Source organism: Acanthaster planci, linkage group LG03 (assembly GCF_054643075.1).
Source record: "Acanthaster planci isolate LZ-2023a linkage group LG03, COTS_SCS, whole genome shotgun sequence".
NCBI lineage: Eukaryota > Metazoa > Echinodermata > Asteroidea > Valvatida > Acanthasteridae > Acanthaster > Acanthaster planci.
Window position 1 is genome coordinate 18,448,986 of NC_141779.1, and position 9,224 is coordinate 18,458,209.

A 9,224-nucleotide genomic window follows, 5' to 3' on the forward strand; every position below is an offset into this window, starting at 1 on the left:
TAGGATGGAGACTACAGTGCCGCCAGTCACGTTTGACAATTTCGAAACGTTTTATACGTTGTAATTTCTTATTCATTCACATTAACGTGCAAGTAAATTCCCTATGAATAGACTTCGGTTTTTAAATTTTTTTTTAACAACTTGTTGTTGAGCCAGAAAAAACCTTATGTCTCGCGCTACCTCAGACAAAAGGTTGTCGATGAGGAGAGTTCGATTAAATAGTCACCAACACACAGTTTAGACAGAAATAGTTATACAATAGAAGATGACACTACTGCTAAAAACAAATTTTCAGCGAGTGGCGTGCATACACACTACGTGAGTCGTAAAAGAATGTGGCTGAGCTCATTTTCATATGGCAAAGTTGAAAGGCCACTATGTTAGCCCTCTGTCAGATGGTGAGTGGAGGAAAGTAATAACAAACTGTCGAAACTGGGAGAACAGCGAGGCTCAGCCAATGCTGATAACTTTCACATACAGCGTCTTGGGAAATAGACGTGACGACCAGATTTTGTCTTGGCAACAGGAGGTGATGATGGAGGCGTTGCCAGAAGCGTTGGAGTTGGTAAAGTGACGGTGGGGATGTGATCGTCAGTGCAGGTGTCCTGAAGATTACTGGTTGAGCACTGACGAAAGCTGGGGTGGCGTACTTAGATTACCAAGGAAGTTCGGCACCTTTTAGTTATTGCTAATGATTTGCGCCTTTTTGCGATGAACAAGGTTAAGTACATGTACTTGTCACTGCAGCCAGGCACAAAGAAGGGTCCGCCATATGACGGCTGCAAGGGTTTTGGACGGCATCACAGCAAACATAAACATGAGTGCTTGTATATGAAGGTCTTTCGGAATGTGGACAGCATTTCGCCTGACACCTTTCGATGCTGGTGGTAAATGTTAAGACGTGATGTCTGAGGAGGTGTACGGATGAGCCGTAATCCAGAGGAGAGGTAGGCTTGTCGTCTGATGGAGCAACAAATTGACCAGAGAGACGCAATGTCATGCCGTACACAAGTTCTCTTGGAGAGTAACCAATATCCGATTTGGCACTGGCACGAATGCCCAGCATTGTGTTATGGGAAGGTATCCCGTCGTTCGAGACGGTTCGAGATAAGACTTCAACTTTGAGATGGCGATGGAACCGTTCGCTAATACCGTTGGACCGTGGGTGGTGACCCAGAAATCTAGTGAGGTTGCTGAACAGCGCCGACTGGCGGGAACCGACCGCCCGTGTCAGTCGTGATGGTTGCAGTTATCCCACAACCGGAAACCCACCTCTTCGTGAAGGCCTTGGCAACAGTTTCTGCCGAGATATCACTGATGGGAATTTCCTCCTGTCACCATGCATCTGTCTATGCAAGTGATGAGGTGGGATTAGCTATTGGATGTGAGAAGCAAACAAGATCGATGGGAAATGTTAGAAAAAGGCGTCAGATGTCTGAAAGGTGCTGATCAGTGCTTTGGTATGCCAATGAGCCGTCGATCTTTGGCATGGCAAACATGCAGGAGTCCAATGTTGAACACAATAATAACGATTTATTTTTATATAGCACATTACCTTCATACAGGCAAAAAGCACAAAATCTCAATGCCTTTATAGATTAAAAAGGCAGGAAAATGTTTAAACTTTCCTTAATAAAATAACATGCAATTAACATAGTAAAAATACAGAATGTAACGCAAATTCACAAGGAGTTAGAACTACATTAGAACACAAAGGAGTGCAACAAACCCCCAAATGATAAAGCCTTAACAATCACATTAGACGCCTGACCACACATAGCGAGCTGTGATGTGGTTCTCTGTTGCTCTGGAACTGGTGTGGCATAGTACTGAAAATAGTTCGTCTGTGTCTTGCAGACACAACTTCATAACAAAGTTCCCTGCCGACACGTCACAGAGTATTCGCTCTTTGCATGCTGCCGCCATAGGCATGCAGAGCCTCCATCTGGCAGCTTTAAACAATAACTGTGGCCGGTTCAGTGATTCGCGTGATGTTGTTAAGTAATTTTGCGCATGCTGCATTAGTTCTTAAACCATGCAATTGGACAATATTTCAAAAAGCTGCGTTGACGCGATTCTGACGCTATTGTACAAGCTGCCACATCAAAGCTCTGCATGCTTATGGCGCAGTGTGCAAAGAGCGAATGGTGCCATCGGTCGTGAGAAGGTTCTGGAAGGTGAGACTTGAATTTGAACTTTGCCTGCTTGCAATCTCTTCATTCTCGTCATGGTGCGCTGCAATCTGAGTGAATCAATCGTGTCCTAAAACTGCGCAAACATCGGGACAGGATAGTACATCTTGATGATCAATATAATATTGGTGCCTGCGATGTGACAGGTGTCTGCGGTGCGCTGTGAGATGCAGTCCAATTGACGGGTCGACCAATCTTCAAGCATTGTGTCGGAAGTGTTGAATGGCCCGATACACTCTGCCTGTATCATGTGGACCACGGGAGTCCATGGACTACCTCGTCCATAAAGCGCTGGGAAGTCTGGGCCACAATGCATACATAGGTAGTGGTACCATTTGCAGCCTTCAGAGAATGTGGGAAAATGCCCACAGCTGCCTACTAGGAATTTCTGTTTCTTGTGAGAGTCATTGATGGAGAACATGTGGCCAGGGTGGGTACCAGGTGGAAGGCAGTGCCCATCACCCTGTGGGTTCATTTCCTGCTGGGTTGAATAAGAGCATGGTTGGACGCACTTAGGCCTCGGCACCGAGGCGTCAATGGTGCTGACACTACATGTGTGCGTTGAAGGTGTCAGGGGTGTTGATACAAGCTTATGTGGCGAGCTTGGAGATTTTGTCACATAGCTCGGCAAGTTCCCTAGATGAGAAGGAAGAAGGTGGAGTAAGAACATTGATTGGAGGAACGTAGACCTCGAGAATCTGATCGGCATGTGGAGCAAGCTGGTGAAATGGAACGGTCCCTAGAACAAAGCGAGGACGAGGTTGATAGCCGTTAAAGGAAAAGCTGCTCGAAGATGCACGCCTTTAGATTATACACTCATCGGGGAGCTGACACATGCGGCACCATTAAGTAGGGAGGATTCTTGCCTCCCAGCTCTTCTTCGGTGAGCAGCATTTGCTGTAGTTTTAGCGCGCAGACGTGCGTCAGTCATCGCGTCCTTGAGTTTCTGGTAAGGTTATTGGTGGGTGGATAACCAGATCACGCACGTCTTGGAATATATCAGGTCACACTACGGCCACTAAGTCGGAAAACTTGGTATTTTCATGCTGAATTCCCCCGATGTGGTACTGCGCCCTCGCTTCAGCGAACCGGATTAATTAAGGGATCAGCTGGCCACAAGGGGAGAAGTTTGATAAAGAGAGAGAGCTCCAGTCTGTGGCTTATCTTCTGGCTGATAACGGTTGTTCCTTCCTGAGCCATGTTGAAAATCGCAGGTTGATGGTCGAACAAAAACATAGAGGAAGGAGCAGCAGTTGCGGGGTTCATATGTGACTAAATTTCGAAGGAGTGAATCCCTGTTTTGTATGGGTCACCAATTGTTTGGGTTGTTCCTACACATACGAACCATCAGCAAATGTTAGATATCTCATCCAAAACTTGGTCCTTGAGCGGCAGCAAAAGTGGGCCGACAGAGTGCGCTCTAGCACAGTTCCAGGTGCCATATCCCATGGGCAACCCTCAGTATAGTTTGGGCATTAAATTCTGTCTCGCGGTACCGCAGACAAAAGACAAATGTCGATGAGGAGTTGGTTTAAATAACCATCGCCGCAAGGTTTAGGTAAATATATACTACAGAAAATGATCATTACTGTACAAAATGCTGTAGCTTCCGGCCAAAAGGAAAGTAAGAATCGGACGCAAAAAAAATTCAGCGTGTGACCTGGCATACAGTCTGCGTAAGTTGGTCAAACAAGATGGCTGTCTTATTTGCAAATGGTAAGGTTGAAAGGGCGCTGCATCTGTTGACGAGGATACTGTTTCATTACCTGCTGTAAATTCTTCAAGTACATGTATTCATTCTTCATGCAGGTATGAAATTTCGGTGCAGCTTGGTTTTCTCCTGTGACAAATAATGAAAACTTTGACCCAAACTGTCACCGTTTAATTAAACTGCCGTCACTCCAACCAGCTGTATACATGTATCTTGTAAAAACGGAGTTTCATCAGTTTAATAATATACAGCTACTTATTTTGAAAATTATAACATAACTTTCGTCTGGTTTCGGATTTAAATCAATACCTGCTGAGTGGACTGTTTGACTTCCTGATAATGTTTGTTAAGTAAGAACAAACATCATTGCAATGAACAGACTAAATATAACCTCCCCAGATCCTGTGCTTTCTTCTTTCGTGTCGTGTATGTCCCATGTCTTTTATATAAAATGTTTGAACGCATTCGTTACCGGTAATATCCTTTACTCGATTGGTTCTATGCGACCATACACTTTAGCAATTGTCAGCCACCATCAGACTAGGGAGCATTCATTGCTAGGATGTCACCCAAGGAAAGATATACTCGGGGTAACCTTCCTTTCTTCAGGTTGCATCACTCTTCTGCAACAAGAATATATAGAGTCTGTTGCATTTTTTTTTTTACTTTGAACTTACTTTTTTAAGCGTCGGGGTGTGGAAGCAAATCTTCTTGCCCTTAAGCAGCATGCCACGAAATCTCCCGATGAAATTATAGCTGAGAGATTATGCATGCCTTTTGTGTCAGTCCGAGCTCGGGTCGGAACAATCATTCTGATTTAATTCTACCGTGAAGCTTGTTCATCCCTTTCAGGACAACAATCAGATTATGGCAAGGATATCGCTCGATCCCATCAGTGGACAATTCAGTTGGTTTCAGTCCATTTTATTTGCTTCTCTTGTAGAGAAACATGACTACCACTGCGTGGATGCAACACTTCCACCCAGTTGCAATTATCAGCAAAAAATATTGACAGACTATGTACATGAGTTAGTTTTTAAGTTACAAGTATTTCGAGGAGTGTGAATAAGTTACGCTGAATTAAATCAAGCAAACCTGAAAATTCGGGTAAACTATCAGAATTATTGGTGATTGGTAAAGATAACAGTGTCTCTTCGTTGGGAAAACTGGTCCAATTTCGATTGAAGAACGTGGAGAATAACTAATTGGTTTCTTCATAAAGACAAGTATACTGTATGAAGTTTGTCTATGCCAAATGTATTTGCCCAAATAACGGCATTTTCCCTACTGATCGAAATCAACAATCGCCAGTAGGAGATTTGCTACACGAAGATTGTCCTGAAGATTCGTTTGTACCATTGAAAGCTAAACATGGAAGTAAGACACAAATTCAAATCGTTGTAGGTGTAACTCCAGATACTTCGGAGACTGTCGAGTTTATTGAAGTAGAAGATATTTTAAAAGGCAGATTTAAAATCAGCGTTAGTGTTCGATAAAGAGGCAAAATTTTCCAAGTAAATAAAATACACGGGAGCCGGCTGAAAATTTGAATGCCGCATGTCTGGATTCTTTAATTAAAGAGAAACCCTGATCGTAGTTCGGTAAAAGCAAATGAAATACATAAGTCCAGTGCATCACACTAGCCAAATTACAACTTTGACGTATATTGTGAAAATTATGTTTTGCAACTTGTGTCGGAAACATTGTCATTATCACCAGCACTAAGAGTTACCAAACACGGTTCTGAATAAACTAAATTATCCATAAGTTGATTAATTAGTCCAGTTCTGATGTCAAGCAGCCTTCATCTGGTCAACAAGGATTGTTGAGAGAGCCTGTGATAAGGAGCGATGTGAAACTGAAGCCGCCGCCGTCGCCGCCCTTAGGAGTTACAGTCAGACTCTACTTCCAGACGATGGATCCGTTCGCGGGTTTATGCTGAGCAACTATAGAGGGCGGTAAAATTTACGTGACGTATTTCATAATCAAGATTTTGTGACAGACATTCGCCCCTCCCACTCCCTTATGCTCGGGAACGAATAAAAGGCCAGGCACGGCTGGGACTTAAGCGCCTTTTACACTACAATCTCTCAACCTGGATTGAACTCAACCCTGGGCGAACCCTTGGCAGTCTTAGGTTGAACATTTTATTTTTCAACCCTGCGTTCAACCCGGTTTTTTGTTTTCACATTTGTTCCATGCAAACAAGCTTACATCGGGGGGAGTTCAAACCGGATATGAGCACAAACAATTTTCAACCCAGGTTGAAAATTTTAACACTGGTGCGGAGTAGGGTTGAGTTCAATCCGGGCTGAAGTCAGTCTCAGGGTTGACACAGGGTAGGCACGGGTTGAAAATTTTGTTATCAATACACAACTTCTCACAGTTCATAAGCAAACTTGTCACAGTGCCGATTTCAGTACCTTTAACACTAGTCTAGTTTGTTCACTCATCTGTGTCAATAACATCACAAGCTATTCACCATTGCAAAGAGGGCATTCTGCCCTTTCTAGTGATATATTTTTCTTTCCCATATATAAAGCAGTTTTGCTATTACAGTAATTTTTATCTGGGTATACTTTTTATTTGGGCACCCTATACATGTACTCATGAACAATGTCTGACTCACAGCAACAGCGCCCTCATTCGGTGTCATATTCACTTTTTTAAAGAAAAATGTTACTAACAAGTTCGGGCGGCCTGTTCTTGACACGGATTTCTTGTTCTCTTGCTTGACTCAAGAACACTGTTCTTGAAACAGGATCACACACCAACTCCTCGTCAGGGTTATACAGGAACACACGGATAAACTCGTAAGATTTTGAATTTTGAACAGCAGCAAAAAGTTAAGAGATGGCTTCCAAAGCCAGAGACCACGGGGAGTTTTTCAAAATAAACATTATTTTTCATAAAACAGAAATCCTGTTTAGATATAAAAGAGTGCAGCCCATCCAGACATTAACTCTCGAATAACGTACATGGCCGCCGCCATGTTGCATGTTGCTCAGTGCCACTAACTACCAGGTTGTTTGTTCCCGGCGTTCGAGCGGCCGGCCCACGAACAACAAATCGAGCTGTTCGTGAACGAGAACAAGCCGCCGGAACTCAGCCTAAATCTCCTTAAAAATGCACTGTTTACACGAACTATCAATTCATTGATTATCATGGGTCACTACAGTTTATTTTGCTTCATAGGGCCTACCAAAGAATACCAGTTTCATGTCGGTGCTGTTACAACTGGGATAAGAACAGCGCCCCAACAGTTCTGCGTTGTGTTTACGACGGTTGTGTTCATTCGTTGCACGGATGCGGTCGTATGAAACTGCGACCGACCTGCCGGGCCAATTACTTGTAACGTACCCACAATTCAATGCAATGCAAAAAAGTGGCTTAATTTAACGTTGCAAAGGAAAGTTGATACCGTTGTAATTATAATCATGCATAAGTAGAATGTACGTCATGTAGTGGCAAATCAGCTCAAGTCAACTGTCATTTTGTGAAAGAAAGGCAAGAAAGTGTTTGTCTGGACGTCTGCTGCTATTAACCATTCGGATTCTTTTGCAAATTAAATCGATGTATTATGTCTTGACACTTAAGTAACCAAGATTGTTCATTTATTGACAGCAGGTGGCACATGCCGGTTTAAACCTATGACGACATCACAGGTAACGTAAGGTCGAAAGAAGTAATCGAACGCGCTGATTGTTCGTTCTAAGACGCCCTCTTGTGTCCAACACCAACAGAAAACGTGATAAAAGTCGGCAACCAGAATCAGCAGACGTCACTGCTTTACTTAGTTCGGCAAACACTCTCGGAAGTTTATTCCGCGATCACGAATCATCATACAGTTACAAGGCGCTATTTCATGATAAATCCCCGTTGCAGTAAAAGACCCAAAATAAATACAGCGTCCTCTGTTCTTCGAATGGATCCGTTTTGGCTAAAAGGAGGAACGCCGAGGTCTTGGAACCAAGACTGTAGCTGCGGTGGCGCAAAGTTTTTGGACAGGTGGTACGCGCGCGTTGCGTGCCTCTTTGACCAGTAAGGTGACCAGTAAAGTGATTTGCCATATACACGTGCGTCTCAAGTTTCAGAACACGTGCGTGAGAGTTTAGCCATCGCTGTAATTTATAAACGCTGTGTTCGATTACTTCCCTTGTGCTTATCCTTGGTGTTGTCAAAGGTTTAGACAGGCATGCATAATCTGTGGCAAAAGCTGACAATCTCGGGTTACTCGAAGGCCCTCAACTGGGCCAAACGGTTACATGCAAACATTGAATCTGCGACACGAATTCGAACTCACGTATTCAGTCTAGCCTTTATATTTCACAGAATATTGACTTGTGCTAATGTTCCTCTGCGTGTAGCGAATTTTCTGTACTATTCTTTTCTTCGCATCGGTCGACTTACTTAACCGCCATGTCTTCACATAGTGAGAACCTAAAATAAATGGCCAGGCGGGGGTTGGGGTCACGGTGGAGGTGGTTTGGGCCAGGTCCAAGTGAATACGAGTAGTCACGGGAGTGTCAAATAGAACGCACTAATCGAAGACTAGTATCATTATAGTCTCTGCTCAAAACTGTAATTCGTTGTTATTGAGAAACTATTGTTTTAAACAAATTCGGGTAAGAAAATTGATTGAAATTTAAATATATTGGCCTCCAAAAACTAATTTTATAAATTAAAGTAAAAGAAAAATGCAAAGGAAAAGTTAGGGAAAACCTTTCTGAGAATATTGTCATATATAGGGTTTCAACAGGCATGTAATGAGAACAAGACACTAAATTAAGGACAGTTTCCTTGCACTTTCTTCCAAATGAAATGCCCCAAATCTCCCAGAGAGGTCATTAAGGTTACATGACAAAGTTGAAGCTTCCCAAAATGACCCCCTTCCCCGAAAATGCACCGATGGATCCACCCTTGTTTAACACCAAAGAAGTACGAGTACTTCCCCCATTCGTGACCCCAATGGTCACATTGCGATTGGGGACTGGACAATGCAAAACACTTGATGGCGTTGTCCAATCTTTATTCTTTCTAATTCTTTTGGATTATGGGTAGCTTGCGTACATACGTTTTGTCTTGCAAACTGTGGATCGATGTCTCTACTGAAATACGGTACGCGTAAGCCTACCTGACATGCTTTGCCAATCATATTTGAAGGAAGAAACATTTGTCATAGTGCACAGCCGCCGATGGGATTCTCATACTTTTCAGGATGTTTCGTTCCTTGTTTTTTGAGGTCAGGTTTCCTGTTGTCTCAGGGGGCACTTTGGTATTGACTATTAACGAAAGTGCCATCTCGTGTCGTTCAGAACACA